This window comes from Artemia franciscana, chromosome 7 (genome assembly GCF_032884065.1).
Source record: "Artemia franciscana chromosome 7, ASM3288406v1, whole genome shotgun sequence".
Lineage (NCBI taxonomy): Eukaryota > Metazoa > Arthropoda > Branchiopoda > Anostraca > Artemiidae > Artemia > Artemia franciscana.
This window is the reverse complement of record NC_088869.1, coordinates 16,021,586-16,043,837: the sequence shown is the minus strand read 5'-3', so window position 1 is coordinate 16,043,837 and position 22,252 is coordinate 16,021,586. Positions and strand designations below refer to the sequence as shown.

At 36.7% G+C, this 22,252-nt stretch overlaps 1 long non-coding RNA gene across 1 annotated transcript; it reads right to left on the bottom strand.

The window, feature by feature from the left end:
- Positions 1-3,150: 3,150 nt before the first annotated feature.
- On the bottom strand, positions 3,151-8,394 carry LOC136028900 (uncharacterized). Its single transcript, XR_010617910.1, has 2 exons — positions 6,125-8,394; positions 3,151-3,350 (listed from the first exon to the last, which is right to left on the bottom strand). It is a non-coding gene; the product is annotated as an uncharacterized LOC136028900 (long non-coding RNA).
- Between the last annotated feature and the right edge of the window lie 13,858 nt (positions 8,395-22,252).

Genomic DNA, 22,252 nt, shown 5'->3' with positions numbered 1-22,252 from the left:
AAAAGCGAAAAATAGAGAAGATATAACAAAAAAATACCTGCCAATATTTAAGGTGATATTCTTTATTAGTTTCTGACTAATATACAGAATTCTTCCCTATCACCAACGGAAATTGTGATTAAGGAGCCAACAAAAAGAAACACGTACTCCATATATTGGTCTTACAATATAGATTAAATTCAGCTATAGTCAGAGCCTCTGAAGAACCCTACACTATTTACATATTTTACGTCACATTTTACCCTTGCATTGCTGGTTAACGCCATGTTGATAAAGTGGATAAAGATAGAATCTAACATTCTAAAGGTAATTAAGTCACGCAACCAACGCAAATCACTGTTTTACTTCAACTCTGTTAATATGTGAACTTTACGATCAGATGTTTCGCTTTCAAGTAGAAGTGTGAGGGGATAATTTCATTAAACAATATGTGATTGTTTTCAGTTTCTGTATTTGTTATATCTATTTCGATATCTCCGATCATTTTTTTTTGCTCCAGTTAATTAACTCTTCGTTTTGCCGAAGTTCAATAAGAAATTGTAATTAAAAAGTCTTTTGCTCAAATTTTTTTTTCAATCATTGAACAATATAAAAACAAGCTTCAATGACGTAAATGCTTACCATAAGAATCTAGATTTGAAAAAAAAACGGGCTTATCATTTGGATAAAGAAAAATAAACTACTGGCTATTATTAGCTATTCAAAATCAGCAGCATTTCAATGTTTTCCCCTTAGAATTGTTTGTGCCTTTTAGTGATTAAGCAAAATAAGCAGCGTTTTTTCAACCGAAAATAAGGATCAACATAAAAACTTAAACGAACTGAAATTATTATGTATATGACGAGGATACTACTTCCACAATACATCGCTCTTCATGCTAACGTAATTTGGAATTTTCAAAAAGTGTCTTTTTCTAATTTAACGAACTTTGTGTTTCAATTGTTGTTCGTAAAGCATTGGAATGGAATATCATATTTTAGCGTAAAGAGCAAAGTATTTAAGAGGGTGTATCTCCCACATCCCACCACTAAAAATTCCCCCAGAAAAAATTCGCCTACCCAAAAAATGTCTATTTACTTCTGAATAACATATACTATGCGTAAGCAATAGGCTATAAGCTTTTCGTTTTTGAATTTAATAAAAAAAGTTTTTAAACTGAAAGTAAGGAACGACACTAAAACATACAACCAACATTATTATTTTGTGTATGAAAGGGGCTGTCCCCTCCTCAACTCCTCGTTCTTTACATCAAAATTTAACTCTTTGTCACATCTCTACGATTTAAAACAATTAAATCTTTAGCTCAAAGAGTGAGACGATGAGGAGGGGACACCCTCTTTGATATATGGAATAATTTCTGTTCGTTTTAAGTGTTAATGTTGGTACTGACTTTCAGTTAAAAAAAACTTATTTGTTTATTGAATCTCTGAACGTTTTTTAGCTAATGGACGCTCGAACTTGGCTCATTGTACATGGAAAAAAATGGCATAGAGATTTTAAAAGATGTCTTCCATTTACAAAAAAAAATTAAAATGCATTGAAAATTTGTTGATATCCATTTCTGTTATGTTTATCCTGATTCCAAATATAAAAGATTCATGAAATTTAGTATATCTCATCAAAAGCTACAGGCCTGAGAAAATTTGCCAAATTTTCGAAATAGGAGGGTGGGGCACACCTAAAATTACAGGAATCCTTATCAGAGTCACAACATCATATTCAACATACCAGAAAACACTAATGAAGCAGCTTCTAGCTCCTATCTTCAAAAACGCAGAATTTAGTTTTTTCCAGGAGACAGATCACAGATGCAAGTTAATATTTTTCTTTCATGGGGGATTGCATTGAAATAACGGTAAGTTTTAAAACGATTTTTAAGTAACTAAAAATACTGGAGGGAGACTGAGACCCTTCCTACGCCCATTAACCCCCAACCCTATATGTTAAAATGTTGAAATAGCTATTCTGTTCTGCAGAGTTGAAAGTTTGAATAATTATGTCCTTAGGGGTAAGAAGATTCCTTACTGTTTGTGGAGAGGTGCCTGTAAGTGATTAAATTTGCCAACTCTTTACGTATAGCATTTATTGCTGGAAAATAAACAGAAATTTTTCGGGGAGAGGTGATTGTGCTTGGGGTGGATTTCTATAGGAATAATTTTCTTTGGAGAGGGAAATTTCTGGGTGATGAATATTCCAGGGGAAATGCTTCACAAGTGATTTTAAAAAATTACTACACGAATTTTTTTTTAATCATCTTAGATTCTCTTTGCAAAATTTTTATGGGGAGATTTTTCTGCGGCATTATGCAGGGGCTAATTTCCACATGTTTTGATTTCCGAGAAAGAAGATCCATGGAAGGAAACCTTCCTAGAGTTACCCAGAAACCGATTAGAGATTAAAATCTTAGTCAAATGAAAGAATGCATTGGAGAATTTAAATGACAAAATTCACTAGATGTAATGATAATATGAAAATAATATTTCAATAGATAATAACTTAATTTAAATATTCTTAGATTATAAGTATAGCAAATTTATTAATAAATTAGCATTTCCTGATCCAAATTCATCCACATTCTGTATCGAATTTCCTCATATGGAGAAAGGGGGAAATCGCCAATTTTTCAAGGGTATAGTACTGCTCCTACACTAAATCTATGACTTGCTACGCTTTAATTTCCCTTTTCACTCGTCCAGCTTTTACTTTTAGTTTGATAATATTTTTAATAAATTTCTCCATGTCCAAAGAATTTCCATTTTCTACTGAAAAATGGGTTCATTACACATAGGGCGCATACCTGGTTGCATCCTTCAGCCTGGCAGATAGTTCAAAACGGTGAATAAAAAATACCTTAAACTAGCTCATCTGACAAGAAAAAAGAAATAATAATACAAATTTCTTTCTTAAGGATTAAACTTCCCAAAACACGAAATAATGTCAAATACGAAAAATTCAAAGTGCCCAGAGCGATTGATTGTCATTTCTTATCTATTGTAAAATAAACAAAAGAAGATTTTGAATGAAAGTTAAAGAGCTATATTAAACGAAACATAAGCAGAAATAAGGCCAAATCATAATTGAACCATAATATCTGACCCAAATATAAATAAATTCAAACAAAAAGAATTTACACTAATTAATTACCTCAAGTTATAACGAACACATATATTATCTAATGGTATAAAAGTCATGAATACTCATCCCCACAACAAGTTTTCACAAATCCATTCTACAAAATAAGTAGTCCGTGTATATACTGACGGTATTCTTTCAGACAAAATAATTCCGTAAAGCCGCCATTTCGATCTATCGTTTGTATATTGAATCATCAGTGGGCCACCCTCATCACCCTGGAAAAAATTTAAATATTAGTAAATGTATTTCTTATCATTAGTTATAGCAGAACATCATATTCTAATTTACCATTTTTCTGCAGCTTCGCAATATTAAAGCCATATGGCTTTTCTGGCTTGGTTCACCGTCATTAAGGGTCCATATAAAACTATGATGCCTTTCTTCTTTTTATTATTTCAAGAACAAATTATCAGCTAGCGTTAAGAATAGACCAACACTCAAAAATTAAATCACAACGAAGCTCATTCAGGATTAGGTCAGGGTATTTTTATTTTATGAGGCATGGAACTCATACAATGTTCAATGTATGATATTCTATACCAAATACTTGCAAAAACTTGGTCTCTTTTTCCAATGAGTGCATGGAATTCGGTACTATTTATTTTATCTTTATTAAGCTATATATTTATTTAGCTTTGCCTATACATATCCAGATTTTACTGAGAGTTTGTTGTGTAAAAATACTTTTTGTTAGGTATTAAGTTATTGATACAGTAAGCTTTCAACTTTTATATTGGGTATACACCCCTTCTTCTTTTGTTTTTTTCAGATGAATCACCTGTTTTCTTTTTGTAATTACATTTGCTTGGATTTGCCTATAATACAATCTTCAACTACAAGTTAAAGTCCCGTTGCTAAGCCATTGGTATTGGAATAAGTAAAGTTTCGAGCAAAATTCCATTTCCGTCTTCCTGGACCCGGCCATTGACAGTTAATGGTATTTTAAAATATTCTGTTGTGAAGCAATCATTTATAGGATCTGCCAGTCAGTGTTTCCACTATGGGGATTTCCCCCCTAAAATGGGGATTGTTTAAGTGTTTTAGGGGCGAGAGTTTTTTTTAGGGATTTGGGGATTTTCCTCTCCCATAGACTTTTAGGGAAATTTTTGGGGGTTTTCCTTTAATTCGTTCATCGTCATCATCTTCTTGATCAGAGAAGCTGGATAATTCGATTTAGGATCTGTTTCCTTGCGAATTTAACTTGGAATCACAGAGAAGATCTTCTTCAGTTGCTTAAAAAATTTTAACACCACACAGATTTTGAGATGTACAGGAGTCCTAAAAAACAAACTAGCAACAAAGAACTGTTTGAAACAGTTCCAGGCTGATGTGGGCTTCAAACAATAATTTCAGCTTGGACTGTTCTCGATTAATGGAGTCATATGGTTTGTCATTTTTGGGTTGTTTTTTTCATAAGATTATTTGGTATATAGCATGTCATTTTTTTACAGGTCCGATACATAAAGTTATAATATATTTTGATAGTCTTATAGGGTATGTAGTTGCTCTTACTGTAGTAAATTTTTTTGACAAGCATTGCATGTACGATTCTTTTTCTCCACATTACTTGTATGATGTTTACGATTTTTGTCCAAAATCAAAAAAACTTGAACTTGTAGCCAGTTTTATAAGTACTGACGTGAATAATAGAGGTAGGCTATAACTATTCGAACACCTCTCTTACCGTTTCATTACCCTAGTTTTTAACAGACAAACAAACTGGCAAATCATCGGTAGCTGTCAAGTTTTGCTATTGAACCTGCCTACTACTACTACTATTTTGGTGACATTTATCACCCTCGGTGCCTTTGCAAGGAAACTGCCTCAAGCTTTCAAGTTACATTTCAGACGCGCAATGAAAATGTGTTGCATCTACTTCCTACATGTCTGGTTTTCAATCAAGCAAGCCGCATGCTGCGTAGTCAATTCAGATGGTCACAACTGGAATACTTGAATTTGCAAGAGTTGGTTTTTCGGAAGTTCAACTGCATACCACCTACATCAGTGCCAGTGGAGCGTCTTTTTTCGAAGGGGGGCGTGATTCTCTGTCCAAGGCGTAGCTCCTTGGCAGATCACAGGTTCAAAAGCCTGGTTCTTCTCAAAGCTAATAGAAGCCTAAAAATTTGAATGTTATGTGCCAACTTTTTATTCCTTCTGCATTAAAAATTTTCAGTGTTAAAGATTTCTCAGTTGAAAGAGGGGCTATTGTGGTATTGGCCTCTTACGTTCGTTTATACAAATAGGTGGGGTTAAACGTGAAGAAGAGCTCCTGATTCGCTTGGCTCAAGTATTAACCACGGGGCTGTGTTTAGTTTCTGAAAAACAGATACATGTACTAAAGAAATACCTGCATGCCGGCTTTCAATAAAGACCTGCCACTACTAGAAAACAGGGGATTACCTGGGATGTGTCAATAAAATTAGACTGTCTTAGTTAGAAAAGATTCAGTCAGTAGATTCCCAATTTCTAGAATAAGGCTTATTATCTTACATACAGTTTCCCCCTAATCTGGAAAATCAGAAGCAAAAAATATCCCTTTTTCAGAATTGAAAAGCTGTAGTGAAGCTGTAAGATTTTTTTGTCTGGGTGTCATAATTTCATGATTTTTAATTCTACCAATGGCTTGCCCAAAGCCTAGAAATACTCCTTTTCCAAAATGAGCCATACTGGAGCCAACCTTCAACTGTGTCCAGTTGTTCCATAAAAACTAATTCCTGCAAATTCAAGTATTCAGACGAATCTGATTTCAGATTCGTCACTCCATCCATAAGTTATAGGCCCTACTAAATTGAAGGCAAAGTCAACTTTCTTAAAACTTGATACCACCGCCCTCGCCCTGTTTGAAATAGGGTTTGTGATATCAGAATTCGGTATAATCCCTAATCTTAGGCAACTTTGGTCTAGCTTTCTTTTGGATCCGTTGCTCCATTTGCAAGTTATACTAAATTAAACAAAAACCTCAATTTTTCAGAACTTAAAAACCACTCACCCTCGTTTTATTTGCGCTGGGGTTATCATCTCAAAACTTGATGCGTCTCATGGTTTTGGGCATCTTTGGTTCAATTTTCATTCATATCCATCTTTCCATTCGCAAGTGGCACTGAATTAAATGAAAAACTCAACTTTTTTTAGTACTTAAAGCCCCCTACCCCTCACCCTAATTAAGCTAGGGTCTTCATCTCCAAGTACCATGTGTCTTATGGTATTTGGCATCTTTGGCTTATCTTTCATTGATATCCATTACTTCATTCGCAAGTTAAACTGAGTTAAACGAAAATTACTTTTTTACCACTTAAAGCCCCCTCCCCCTCTTCCTATTTGAGCTAGGGTCTTCATCTTCAAACTTAATGTGTCTTATGGTCTTAGGCACCTATAGTTCAATTTTAATCCAAATCCAACTGGCGGTTCTCTTGATTTCGCTATAATCGATTGCCCAGACGGACGGACGGACAGACGGATCCCAAAACCCTTTCTTGATGGATTTTTTCCACCATCCAAAAGTTGACAAGATGACAAAAATTAAACACTAATGGGCTACAGTATTTAGGCAACATTTAGCGCAAAACAAGGGATTTTAGCTCACTGGCGACCAGTGAACTCTGAAATAATAATAAAAAAAAATATTATATAACTTTTAAATAGACACTGTATCATGAAGAAGTGTGAAAAAAATGGAATACTTGACACAAATACCATCTGTCTGAATGCAATATTTTCAGTCTGGATCTTCAGGAAATCTGCATAAACTGTAGGTACAATTTGATAAGTTTTTGCTCATAACAAGAGCTGAGAAGAGCTAAGAGCCAAGAGCTCATGGTATGAGCTCCGGCAAAATTCTAAGAATCAATAGATCGATTTAAAAGGAAAATCAGAGGCTTAATGCCGGTCAGGATTTAAAATAAGAGCTCTGGGTCACGATGTACTTCTAAATATCAAATTCATAAGATCTGATCACCCACTCATAAGTTATAAATACCTAATTTTTTCTAATTTTTCCTCTCCCTTTAGCCCCCCAGATAGTCGAATCTGGCAAAACGACTTTATCAAGTCAAATTGTGCAGCTCCCTGACACGCCTACCAATTTTCATCGTCCTAGCACGTCCAGAAGCACCAAACTCGCCAAATCACTGAACCCCTCCCACCAACTCCCCCAAAGAGAGCAAAGCTGGTATGGTTACGTCAGTCACATATCAAGGACATTTGCTTATTCTAACCACCAAGCTTCATCCCGATTCCTCCACTCCAAGTGTTTTCCAAGATTTCCCCCTCGAACTCCCCCCAATGTAAAAAGATCTGTTCGGGATTTGAAATAAGAGCTCTGAGACATGAATTCCTTCGAAATCACCTATTCGATCACTTATAGGTAACATAAAAATGCCCCAATTTTCATGTTTTCCAAGAATTCCGGTTTCCCCCTCCAACTCCCCCCAATGTCACAGAATCTGGTCGGAATTTAAAATTTTAGCTTTAAAACTTAAGATCCTTCTAAATATCAAATTTCATTAAGATCTGGTCACCCTTTCGTAAGTTATAAATACCTCAATTTTCAAAATTAACAAAAAAAAATCCACCAAAGAGAGCAGATCCGGTCCGGTTATGTCAGTCACGTATCTTAGACAGGATTTTATTCTTCCCATCCAGTTTCATCCTGATCTCTCGGCTTTAAGTATTTTCTAAGATTTCTGGTCCCCCCCCCTAACTTCCCCACCCCTATGACGCTGGATCAGGTTGAGATTTAAAATAAGACATGTAAGTTACGAGGTTCTTCTAAATATGAAGTTTCATGAAGACCCGATCACTCCTTCGTAAGCTAAAAATATATCATTTTTTAATTTTTCAGAATTACCCCCCCCCCTCCCCAATAGAGCGGATCCGTTCCAATTATGTAAATCACGTATCTAAAACTGTCTGCTTATTTTTCTCGCCAAGTTTCATCCCGATTCCTCCAATCTAAGCGTTGTCCATGATTTTAGGTTACCCCACCCCAAACTCCCCCCAATGTCACCAAATCTGGTCGGGATTTAAAATGAGAGCTCTGAGAAACAACATCATTCTAAATGTCAAATTTCATTGATATCTGATCACCCGTTTGTAAGTTAAAAATACCGCATTTTTTCTATTTTTTCAGAATTAACCCCCCCCCCCCCAACAACCCCAAAAGAGAGCGGATCCGTTCTGGTTATGTCAATCATGTATCTAGGACTTGTGCTTTTTTTCCCACCAATTTTCATCCCAATCCCTCCACTCTAAGTGTTTTCCAAGATTTTAGATTCCCCCTCCCAACCCCCCCCCCCCAATGTCACCAGATCTGGTCGGGATTTAAAATAACAGCTCCGAGACACGATATCCTTCCAAACATCAACTTTCATTAAGATTTGATCAACCGTTCGTAAGTTAAAAATACTTCTATTTTTCTATTTTTTCTGAATTAACAGGCCCCCTACTCCCCCCAGATGGTCAATACCGGAAAAAGACTATTTCTAATTTAATCTGGTCCGGTCCTTCATACGCCTGCCAAATTTCATTGTCCTAGCTTACCTGGAAGTGCCTAAAGTAGCAAAACCAGGTCCGACAGACAGACTGACCAACTCTGCAATTGCTATATGTCACTTGGTTAATTCCAAGTGCCATAAATAAAGGCATCGAGTGGTATGTTCATTTTATTGGTAAGTCATTTCCATGAACTGTCATATATTTTTTGAAAATTTGTCATTTTTAAGAGCTCAAAAAGTGCTTCAGTTTGAATTTATAGTAGAAGCAATTATTATATTCACAAAGAGCATAAAAAGGGCATAGAATGGTATGTTACTTTATTGGTAAGTCAGTTAGGGTAAGAAAACTGGTACTGGGACACTTTGATCACTCTGCCTATTCTGGGACAGAAGCTTTGATTGGATTACAACATGTCCATTACTGGGACAAAAGAATTAATCTTGGACACCCAATGTATACATTTTTCTTGGTTACTTCCAAAAAACCTGTTGTCTTTTGTCCCAGTATAGGACATGTTGCAATCCAACCAAAGATTCTGTCCCAGAATAGGCAGAGTGATTTAAGTGTCCCAGTACTGGTCATCTTACCCTATATGAACTGCCATAAATTTACCGCAAGCCTACTTTACGTATTTTTAGTTTTGTTGGAGGGGGATTTTAGAAAGCAAAAAAACGGATGCGTTTCTGTAATAATGACAAAGAAACAAAATGAGAATCTTGCTATAGGTAGTAATACACACGTTAGAGCACTTGGAACGAATGTTTACATTTACCAATGGGCCATCAGTCCCTGGAGTGATGGAGTGGCCCATTAATTGATGGAATAAGGCTAACTATGACACTAAAGAAAAAAGACACATGACATAAATACAAATAGGCAGCAAATAGGGAGCATAAACTGAAGCTGTTTGGCCATGCTGACTTTTCAGTTAGTTTGAGATTAAAGACGCTTATGACATGAAAGGTCCTGCTTCTTCTTTAAACATGCTGTCGAGAATTCGGTTTATTCACCACCATGTGTTCTCAGCAACTTGTTACGGTTTTTGATAATAGATGTCTCTATTACGCAATGTTTTTTTGTACATTGCCAAAGCACACGCACACAAAAGTATTTGAAAAACAAGTACATTAAAAGTATCTTAAGTAATAAGTATTTCGTAATCTTACTTAAATATCAAGTAATAAGTACACCCTAGAGTTTTTACTTAAGTACAAGTACAAGTAATGGAAAATTTTACTTAAGTAGTACTTCAAGTAAAAGTACTTCAAGTAAGTGACAGCACTGATTACTAACGCTTGTTTCCAATAAGATATTACTCATTTTTTCATTATAACAATATCCCCGTCCTAGAAAGGAAAAATACATTAAAATCATGACAATTGTTAGTGTTTTTCTGAAATACTGTTGCAGAAATTGACCTAAGTAATTATTAAATGTAATAAATCTTGATAAATTGAAACCATTTTATCCTCTTTTATAAATCCTCCAAAGCTGTGAAACAAAGTAAGACACTGATTAGCTAAGGACCTAGAGCTTTAGATGCTAAATCTTGGGATTCGAGGTTTCAACTTGTATTTACTTGTACTTGTAGTGCGACCAGACGAGGGCGCCTCACCCGTCATCTAGAAGACTACGTATGGTTGACTCCCATTTGTCTCAATCTTGTGCCAACTTTTCAGAAAACTGGAGCCAGCAGCTCTCCCACTTTTGGCCAAATCTTCGAAATCCGCCAACAGGGTTGAGGTCATTTTTGACAGTTACCCACCAATTCTTTAATTGACCGCCGGGTAGCCTGCGCCAATCTGGTAACGGGGCTGCTAGAAGTACTTGCTTCATGATGCGGTCAGTGGGTCTTCTAAGCACATGACCGAGCCATCTAGACAATCGTAGCGACGGGTTTGATTTTATAGCAGTGATGGTGCACATCAACATCTGAGATTCTGTCAGAGTATGTATGTATGTATGTATATATTTATTTCCCATCAAAAGAAGCAGATGGAGTATAAGAAAAAAAGCAAAAAACACACTACAAAAGAATACACAAACACAAGAAAAATAAAGAACAAATGGACATCTAACTACAATAAACAAAAACCTATTGCCTCAAAATAATTGCCCAAGGATAAGTAACAATATTAGTTATATCTGGCGATCTGCGTTATTATTGCTTCATTAGGGTCGATAATCCCATACCAACTTGTCAAAATACGGTTACTTATCCATGGTGGAAGCCGTAAGAGGTACTTTACATATTTATAATATGTATACCGCAATTCTTTCTTATCTGCCTTTTGAAATATCCTCCAAAAGGGGCTTAAATACAGATAATGGGGTAGTGCCATTGCATTATACAGATGGGCCGAAATCCGCCGATCAAACTGACACTTATAAACTACAACACGGCTATACGCTAAAGAGATCCACTTTTGCAGAAGACTCTGCAAAAGATGACGCGTTTCAAGGATAGACCGACCAATAGGGAGCCCCAAATAAACAATGTGTTCGGCAAGCCGAACAGTAGCACCACCCAGCCTAACATCAACAGCAGACCCTTGCTTAGCATTAAACAACAACAGATCTGATTTCTTTTCATTAAACTGAAGGCCTCTTTCTCCATTTTCTACTTGAAACTGGAAAAAATTCTCCTCTAAACCGTGAATAAGGTGGCTCAGATTAAGTACATCGTCTGCATAGCTTATTAACGATAGATCAATTCCTCTCAGAATGTATGTCAGATTTGACTTAGATTGCGGTTTAACAATGCTGTTATTAAATGCGGTAGGTGATGTCAATGCACCCTGCCTTACACCTTTCTTAACGGGAAGTACCGGGTTATTTGTCAGGTTTAGTGTTGTCGGTAGCTTAAGCCTAGCTTTTAAATTTTTATACATATCATATAAAGGGTTTAACATACTTGGGTCAACACCTGCTAGGCCCGTATCTAAAATAATCTGCTCATGAATTAGTGAATCATAGGCCCTTCTGACATCATGCGCAGCGAGAGCTATGCTCTCAACGCTTTCCTCAGCATCTATCAAAGCCAACACAAGAGCAGAAAGAGCGTGGCAACAACCAAGACTAGGCTGAAAACCGAATTGATGGTCTGGAACATGCATTTTGACCGCAGTTCATCGACAATAAGTGCTTCAAATAACTTACAAGAAACTCTAGCCACAGGTATAGGTCGGAAAGAAGAGCAGTGGCTAAGTGGCTTTCCCTTTTTAGGCACAAGTGTTAATATTCCAATTGAAAAAGAATCAGGCACTATATACAGGCTAAGAATTATTTGAAAAAGCAGGGCAAGGTGCTCAAGGAACAACTCGCTGCAAAACACCAGGTGCTGAATTTATATACCATCACAGCCGCGCGATTTCTTTTTTTTAGTTTTCTAATAGCAGAAGGGATAGAACACCGCGTAATTACCCGGTAAAACCCGGACTGTTTTCTTCTCGCTTTCGTGAGAAGAGATCATCCAGTTTCACACCGAAGCATTTTTGTAGCTTGATATCAGGAGCCGAAAATTCATTTCTATAATGCTGAACCCAATTATCTCGAGATATTGAGGTCATTGTCACATGAGATCTTTCTTTAAACAATGAAGACCAAAGTTTATTTGGGTGGGTAAGGATAGCCTGAGATGGAGAACGGATAATTGCACTACGGTGTAGTGAAAGTTCTTTGGCGAATTTACGTTTACTATGAATTCGAATCTTATTCACCCACCGGTCTCAAGGACAGCCAGCCTCACGCCAAGCCGAAAGCCAGAATATTGCAGAATTACACGCGTTTCGCAGATTAATATTTGCAGACCAGCCTGGTACTTCGGTACCAGGCCCCACCCATCTAAATGATACAGCTGACTGTTCAGCGAGACGTAATGCGTGCACAAGCTCACTACAATAAATATTCAACCGAATTCGTGATTCCGCCGGATAGTTCTTTGAACTAACCATCAGCAGATTAAAAGGAACACGGATTTTTGAAGCAAGTTCATCACAAGTCGACTGAAATGAACTCATTGACACACGTTTCCAATCACAAACAAAATAAGGACGCTTCTGGAGCCTTCCAGGAGGAGGCGAAACACTAGCATTTAAATCAATATTGAAAAACAACGGAAAATAGTCTAATGTAGAATTTGAATCCGAAACAAGAACCTCACTCGGTGTAACTGATCGAGTGTGCATAACATGATCTAGGTTTGACTTACTTCGCGAATTGTAAATATATGAAAAATTCTTAGTCTTAGACGCGAGTATAAATTCATCACCTAGCATACCGAGTAACATATTAGCACGATTAGAATTTGAACTGTTGTTGCCGCTCAGGTTTTCAAGATCACAGTTAAAGTCACCTGTTATCAGACACGAAAGTCCATACTTTTTATGTTATCAATACACTTCGATAGCCTTGCAATACTTATGGCAAACAGTCTATCTGATCGATCATCACGATAGTCCGTAGGGAGGTAAACATTCACTATAACCATATGTTGGATTTTGATAGCGAGAAAGTCTAATGCCGAGTCAAACATAGAGGTGAATAAAGAGGATCTAACGTAAGTCGCAAGGCTGCCAGATGGCCGGCCATGCGTGCGAGAGCGTTTGGCTGCAACTGTAAAAACTTGATGGTTTGGTGACAAGTTTAATAAGGTAAGGCTGAGAGAGGTTGCAAAATGTTCCAGCAAACACACAATGTCATATCTTGAAAGAAGGTCCTCGATAAAAATAGACCGGTTAAGGATATTTCCATTTAAATTCCATGTCGCAACTGCATGCTTAGCACAAGGGGGTTCTAGATTCATTTTGGTAGGGGATTCATAGTGATTATCGCTTTATTAGCCGGACATCTTATGGTATAGCTTGTATGGCCTTTCTTTTTGCATATAATGGAGAACATATCTTTATTGCACAAAGTGTCCTTTGTGGATGTGTGATCAGAAGCATCACAACGACCACATATAGGCGTGAATATGCAATTAGTCGCTAAGTGACCAACTGTATAGCACAAATAACATGTTTTTGGGAGAAATTTGAATTCTTCAACAGGCAGCTTCTCATAACCGATTCGGACTGAGACTGCAAGAAAGTCTTTGAGATCCCTACTGGTCCCAAAATACAGCTTGAACACTTTGGAGCGCTCAAAGCTACCGATTTCTATTGCTTTGAAGGAACTTGGAACAAGGGATTCTATATCAGTCTGAGTTATACTAGGTGGAACCTGTTTCAAAACAGCAATAAACATTTTCTCTTTGAGCATGGCAGAGACCTCAGGCTTACTAACTTTCATTTTCTCAACGATCTTTTCAGCAGAAGATTTGGACTTGACGAACAATTTCCAGTCCTGTCTCACCTTTTTTAGCTCATTTATTTCGGCTGAGTTGGGGCAGATGCCATCCAAAAACTGCATGCAAGCAACGGGATTATCAAGAGACTTTGGCATTTTAAGAACAACAGCATAGGATTTCTGGGGATTGACTGTTACAGGATTGGTGGGGCCTGGGACACTACTCGTCGAAGAGCAGCAGAGGCTGTGTACTTTAGCCTTAGACACAAAGTTCTTAAATTTTAGATCATTTACCTTGCGGGTTAACGTAGCGCTTGCCATGCCTGGTTTGTGGGGACTTCGTCCAGTTCATATATAACAAACTTCGGCAGTTCCACTGAATTCTTATCACAGTAGTCTAAAACTTTCAAAATGTCTGCAAATGTATCAGCAAATTTCAGCCTTTCGGTTGGTCGAGTAGCATAATTAGCCACAGACCAAATCGTTTTCTTCACTTCGCTCACTAAATCGTCGGCAAAAAAATCACAACCAGTTTTGATAATATCGGCATTTGCATTTCCTTTTGATTTCGCCCGCACGACAAAATTTAGAATAGCGTTATGTACTAGTCTATTCGGATGCATCCCATGAAATGAATCCAGTTCACAGGCAGTTCCTGACTCAACGTTAGCTAATCCATTAATTAGCAAGACAAACAAATCCAATCTTTTTTGCACAATTTCTCAGCAAACACAGGTATATCGGTATTTGTACGAGTGAAGGCTTGTAAGCAAAGCCTTGGCTTTGTGTATTCTGTTGTGTACGTCAAGATCGTAGCCTCCAAGAGGGTCCATTACTGAGCCAAGATAGGTGAAGCTATCGACTTTTCCAACTCTTGTCTGTAAAGAACAAGCTGATAATCCGACTGTATATTTAGATCCATGACTTTGGTTTTGGCCGTGTTGATCTTCATACCCAGTAGCTGAAAGAAATGTGCTATTTCATTTAACATTGCTTGGGCAGTTGCTGGATCAGCAGAAAGAGCGTCGATATCATCCACGTAGTCCAGGTCAGACACATTAATGCCCAATAGTATAATAACACCATCAGAACTTGAGAGTGCCCTTTCTTAAATCCAATCTCAACAGTAGTTAGACAAAACAGGGGACAATATACGCCCCTGTTTCACACCGCTTTCAGCACTGAAATGCTCAGTTTCTTCGCCCAGTACTCTTACAATCGATATGTAATACTCGTATGTAGGCTTTCAACAGCTCTATGAATTCAACTAGCATACCGTCTTCGACCATGATTTGCCAAAGGCTTTCACGTGTTACTGAGTCGAACGCAGCCATAAACTCTAGGAGCATGTTAATTATGGGGACGTTATAACGTTCGTGTTGTTGAAGAATAAGGCGAAGAGTGAAGATCCGGTCAATGCATCCTCTCCCTCTTCTAAACCCGCACTGATTTCCACGCGTTCACTTATCCCTTGCTTTCGTGAACCTTTTAAGAATAATCATTGTAAATAGTTTGGTAGCTGTATTCATAAGTGATATCCTTCGGTAGTTGCGGCTGTCGGATTTGTCCCCCATTTTAAAAACTGGGATTATCACTGACACCTTCCAATCGGACTGAAAGGTCTTCTTCTCCCATATCAGACTGAAGAGGGTTTCTAACTGCTGTGCTACAACGTGTGGGAGGCCTTGTAAACCTCAGAGGAGAGACCATCTTCTCCAGGTGACTTATTGTTTTTTAGCCATTTAATCGCGCTTAGAAATCTTTAAAGCTGAAGGTGGTGCCATGTCGATGTCATTTGGTGGACTTTCAACTGCTGGTGGCACCAATAGCGTTGCATCTTGCCCATCTATATTTGGATTAAAGAGGTGTTAAAGTGATTATTTCAATGATCAACTTAACCTTCTACATCAGGGATCACGCTTCATTGAGCGTCTTTTAGAGGACCATCAAAAGGTGACTTTTTTCCAGTTATATGTTTGAGGGTTCTATACAGCCTTCTAGTATAATTGTTTCTGGATGCTTTTTCCATCTCTATAGCAACCTCATCCCAAAATTATTTGCGGTCTTGACGCAAGCTCAATTTAACCTGTTTACGTAGTGCCTTTTTACTGCAATTGATGCGTTTGATGCCTGTTGCCTAGCCGCGATTAGCTTTACAGTTTTCTCAGAGACATAATTTTTCTTCGTCATTGCTGGAGCATAGCCGATAACTTCAGCAGCGACCTTTTCCGTCGTGTTCCGGATTTTTTTCATTCTTCAAGTTTGGTTTTGAACCTTTTTTAGTCGATAAAAGTAGAGTAAATGGAGTATTTCTTTTTCATGCAAAGGAATAAAAATTCAATCGAAAATTATAGAGGGATAGTTTCTTTTTGTAAGTCAGTATTTTTTTAAATGTAGTTTTTGTAGGTACACTCTATTTAGACACAGAGTAGGAGATAAAATGGGAACTTACATTGGCAATTTGTTGCGATGGAAAAATTTGACTTTGAATTTAATTTTAGAGATAGGGAAGGTAATCTGGCAGTTTCTTAAAAGAAAAGTGGCCCCTAATTTTTTTTAGTGTTTGTCATCTGAACAGGATTAGCCACTGAAGCTTATGAAATGAATTGTGTGACCCTGTCTAGCTTAGGCAATACAGAGTTTTATTCAATGAGGTACATTAAGTAGTATTCTTTAAATTTATTTGTTTTTGATATGTTCTTTTAAGGTATTAACACACCCAATGATGTTATCATTTATTCTTGACTGGTAAACACCAAAGTGTCATTTTGTTCAGATATATAGTGTATGCTCGAGTTAATCTGAAGAGGTCCATGGAGTTCCAACCGACATAATGATTTTTTGTTTATAACTCGTTATTTTTTTGTAATAACTCGAGTGGTTTTACTGATATAGCTTATTACAACTCAGTTCTCCATGAGACTAAACATTTCTCAAACTCAAATCTATTTTCTTCTACCAAGCACGTTACCAATACCCAACAAATTTATAAATTTTCGAAAACTTTTCTAGCACTAGAGTTTTTGCAATTGCTAAGTACAATTGTCCCTAGCCATTTGAAAAGTCAAAAATAACAAAAAAAAGGACGAGTCAAAAATAACGGGGGAGAAGAAAAAATATTACGTTAGAGGAAAAACGCCGTCATAATCTTCAACGGAAAATAATGGATTCAAGGCATCTGACAACAAGGAGTTAAACGAATTAAAAAATAAAATATAAGAACAAAGAAGTATGCCGTTCTATGATATGCCACAATAAGAACAAAGAAATATGCAGTTAGAAGAAAATAGGTAGAAAGAATTATAATCCATAAAAAGAAAGTGAGCACGAGAAAGTGTTGAAATTGAAGTGAAGAGCAATGAATTGTTTTGTTAGAAGGCAATTAACAGTGAATATCAGGACGAGTAAAACATTACGGTGAAGAAGAAAGAAATATTACGTTAGAGGAACATCATCATCATAATTGTAGACGGAATATAATGGATTCAAGACATCTGACAACAAGGAGTAAAACGAATTAAAAATAAAAGATAAGAACAAAGAAACATATTGTTCTATGATGTGTCACAATAAGAACAAAAAAATATGCAGCTAGAAGAAAAGAGGTAATAAAAATTGTAATCAATAGAAAGAAAGTGAGCACCAGAAAGTGTCAAATTTGAAGTGAAGAACAAAGAATTGTTTAGTTAGAAGGCAAACAACAGTAAATATCAGGACGAGTCTACAATTACGGTGAAGAAGAAAAAAATATTACGTTAAAGGAGCAACATCACCATAATCTTGGACGGAATATAATGGATTCTAGACATCTGACAACAAGGAGTAAAGCGAATTGAAAATGAAAGATAAGAACAAATAAATATACTTTAATATGATATGCCACAATAAGAACAAAGAAATGAGAAGTTAGAAGAAAAATGGTAGCAAGAATTATAAGCAATAGAAAAAAATTGAGCAGCAGAACTCGTCAAAAAGGAAGTGAAAACAAAGAATCGTTTTGTTAGAAGACAAGCAACAGCGAATATCAGGACAAGTAAAAAATTATGGTGAAGAAAAAAGAAATTTTTATTTCTTCGACGGAAAAAGGTGGTGCGAAAATCTGCACAGACTTACAGATGTTGCACAAACCAAACAATTGTTAATTACAAATCATTTTGTCGTTTCAACTTAATATATTCTCCCTTCCAAGTCTTTTGTTTTCTAGACAAAATAGTTGCAAACTAAGGTCACTCATTTTGAAGAGGGTGCTTAATGAGAATTAATATACAAATGCTTGCAAAATACCGTGTTTTAGCTTCAAAAACGGTTGCACATTATTTATCTGAAGACTGGTATATTCAAATTTCTGGAAAATTCTGGCCACAAAAAGGATATAAATAAGTTATAAGTTTAAGGACGAATTAATATTTTTTCCAGTTTCGTTGTATTGAACCTAAGGTGACACAAGGACATCAAGAAGAGATTCAGTAAATTTTGAATAATATTTTTCGAAGTACATGTGATATTTCTTTAATCCACTAATCAAGTTAGATATAATGTTTTCTAATCAAGTGTGTTTTGACTCGATGAGTGGACACACCAGCTAATAAAAAGAATGACAATTTAAACCTGAACTTGACAGCATCCAGATCGTAAAATTATTGAAGAAAGATCAAGTCAGCTAGTATGATGCTGGAAATTAGTAAAAAAACTTGATATTTCGTTGAAATAAACTCTACTTTTTTGAATCGGTCGCAGAAAATTACACAAAATTTGTGGAGCTATATCTTGTTATAGCTGTGTTTGCTTATAAAAAAGACAAAAAAAAGTTTGCGCAACTTAAAATGTGAGAGCGAGTATGAGCACCACGCTAAATTAATTAAAAATGGATTGAAATCTATGATGCCATAATTATACTTAATGTTAAAGAGATTGAAAAAAAGTTTACATTTCCGAAATCTTAACAAGAAATCACATGAAGCGACAAGCATTATTGATTACTGCTTGATATATTAATAAATAAATAAATAAATAAATAAAATTCAAGGCTTGTTTTGTATTACTTATAAGGGCCTCAAAAATTACTTTAAAAAATTACAAGAAAATAATCTTTGACATATGATTGAAATAACGAGTGGCAAAAAATTTTACTACAAAAACAGCTATTAAACAGGAAAAGAAGAGTGGAAGAAAAAATGTGTGGCCCTACGAAAAACATTCATAAGATGGTTTCCCATGAAAATGGGGAACAATACGTAGTGTAGGCCCTCAGTATGTTATTCTTCATTGTTCATCTTATGGTGTATTAAATATAAAAAAAACAAGTTTTTTAACGGAAAGTAAGGAGCGGCATTAAAACTTAAAACTAACAGAAATTACTTCGTATATGAAAAGGGCTGCTTCCTCATCAACACTCCGTTCTTTACGCTAAGGTTTGACTTTTATTTATTATTATTTAAGAATTAACGACGCTTCTTGACTACTAACTATGGTCCCTGCGTCGGCCCTGCAGTGCATTTCTGCAGCGTGATTCGATCTCTGGGTCCCGTATTCCCAAGCTAAGGTCTATAGCACTGCGCCACCACAGGACGCTAAGGTTTAACTCTTTCTCTTAACTCTACATTTAAAATAGTAAAAAACTACGTCTTTGCCGTTGGGAAAACAATTTGCGTGGGAGGGGGCCTAGATACCCTCTAATTTTTTTGGTCACTTAAAAAGGGCACTAAAACTTTCCATTTCCGTTAGAATGAGCCCTCTTGCAAGATTCTAGGACCACTGAGTCGATACAATCACCCCTGAGAAAAAAAAAAAAAAAAAAAAAAAAAAAAAAAAAAAAAAACAAGCATCCATGATCTGTGTTTTGGCAAAAATGCGGAATTCCACATTTTCATAGATAGGACCTTGAAACTTGTACAATGAGGTTTTCTGATACGCTGAACCTGATGGTGTGATTTTCGTTAAGATTGTATGACCTTTAGGGGGTGTTTCATCCTATTTTCGAAAATGAGGCGAATTTTCTCGGGCTCGTAACTTTTGATGGGCACAACTATTCTTGATGAAACTTATATATTTACAATCAGAATTAAAATGAGATTCTTTTGATATAGCTATTGGTGTCAAAATTCCATTTTTAAGAGTTTCGGTTACTTTTCAGCCGGGTCGCTCCTTCCTACAGTTCGTTAAAACGAATTGTTTGATTCTAGCATTATTTACCTGACTTGATGGACTTCTTTAGACAATTCAATATATATATATATATATATATATATATATATATATATATATATATATATATATATATATATATATATATATATATAAATACCAATTATAATTGGTTTTAGTTTTACGTTTGATACCAGCGACACACCCAGAACTTGGCCGACCACATTCATTCCATATCTGGAGCCATAATTTTGCTTTATTTTGTATCGACTTTAAACAAGGGTCCATTGACCAGATAGGTTTTTGTGTTCTTTTACGAATACGTTGTCGACGTAAGGCAGCTTCTTCTGCCCTTTTCATACACATCTAAAGTTGGTTATAATAACAGTCAATATCGTCTTTACCATTCGTAGGTACCTGGCGCTGAAGAAGATGATATGGAACACGTCTGGTAGAAAGAAGGGTTGTCAAGTTAGAGATGTAGTGCGATATATTAGCTTTGCTCCAATTACTTTTTTCAAACCACTTCGATTTTTCTCGCGATTAATTGGTTTCCGATAGATCAATATCCATTGTAAATGTCGCTGAAGTTAGCATGTGGTCAGAATCTTTCTCGTTAACATGAACAGAACACTCGTTAACATGAGTAGAAGAAGAGATAATACCAGGCGAGCAAATAATATGGTCAATATCACTTGTATTTCCAGAATGATAAACATATGAAAAATTGTGGGATTTGTGCACAACGCGGTATGAAGGAAGACACTCAAAAAGCAGTTCCCTTCTCACAGAAGATCGAATAATATCAGTATTTAGGTCCCCATTTATTATATACTGTAGAGAGTTTAACAGCACCTGATTCACAAGATTCTTAAGCAGACCACACGCCTTTCCAATTTAGGTGAGGATCTGATCGAGTATCCTTCATATGGGAGATAAGAGTTTATAAATACAACACTGCCGACACGCACAGCCAAAAATAATTCGTCGGAGTAGAAGAGTACTGGGGAAGGTAGATGAATGTCCCGTTTAAAGACACACTCTAGTCCACCGGAAGGGCGACCGCCAGTAGCTTTTGCTGGACTCAGTAACGCAGTATGATGCTGACTTCGACGCAAAAAAATTCAAACTTGAAGCAGTGAGAAGATGCTCCTGGAAACATACCAAATCATAGGAACCGTACAGCTCATCAATAACAAAATCCTTATCTTTGGTGCCATTTATATTGAACGAAATAACTGAGATTGATGCACTCACGGTTGAAAGGTGGATTTGCACTTTATTCGATTCTTAATAACGGGGCAGGAAAAGCTATGGGAAGGGTGTTTTTGGCCGCAGTTTGCGCAATTGGGATCAACAATGCATGGCTCATCTTTTGTTGATATGTGTGGCCCTCCACAATGAGTACATTTTGGGAGAACACTGGGACATCAGTACTGTAGATGGTCTAGTGATCGGCATTTAAAACAGCCTTTGGATAGGTCCTTAAACTCGTAAACAGGAAAAATTTCACAGTCCACTCTGAGGCCATGCTTGAAAAACGTAGATTGCGCAAAAGAATCCAAAAACTCAATTTTCACAAACTTAGATAGGCCCAATCTCTTAGCATCTATGATACCGTGTTGGCTTCCGAGTACCGTAATGTCAACGTCGGCAGGAATATTACGTGATATACCAAAAAACCGCTTGGAAACCACTTTTGTTGTAGCACCGGAGAGTATGTTCTGGATTGACGAGCAGAAGTCCTCCGTAGCAGATTTGTCCATATGAATATACCACTTGTCATTGATGGGCTTTACGCTACATACTAATTCATGTTCAGTAATTTGGTCTATAGCAGCTTTTCGCTTGAGAGGGTAAGATAAGGCGTCCGGAACCTTTGAGACGATAACTGTTGCATGCAAATCTAGCACTGAAGCCGGCTTGGGTGATTGGGGGAAGCTCAATTCATAATTGTCAAGTTTTGAAGACATTCCCAAAACAACTTGATGGAGCTCATTAAATTTTGAGAATAAAGAGGTGTAGGCAGTGGCAGGGAGGCAGGGTACTTCCGTAGGACGCTTTATGATGAATGTCGGAACATCAGTGTCACTCTCGTCAAGAGATTTTAATAAAGTAATTATGTCGCTGAAATGGCTAACCAATGCATTAGTTCCCTTCCGATTAGGGCAATCTTCATGACCCGGACAAAGCT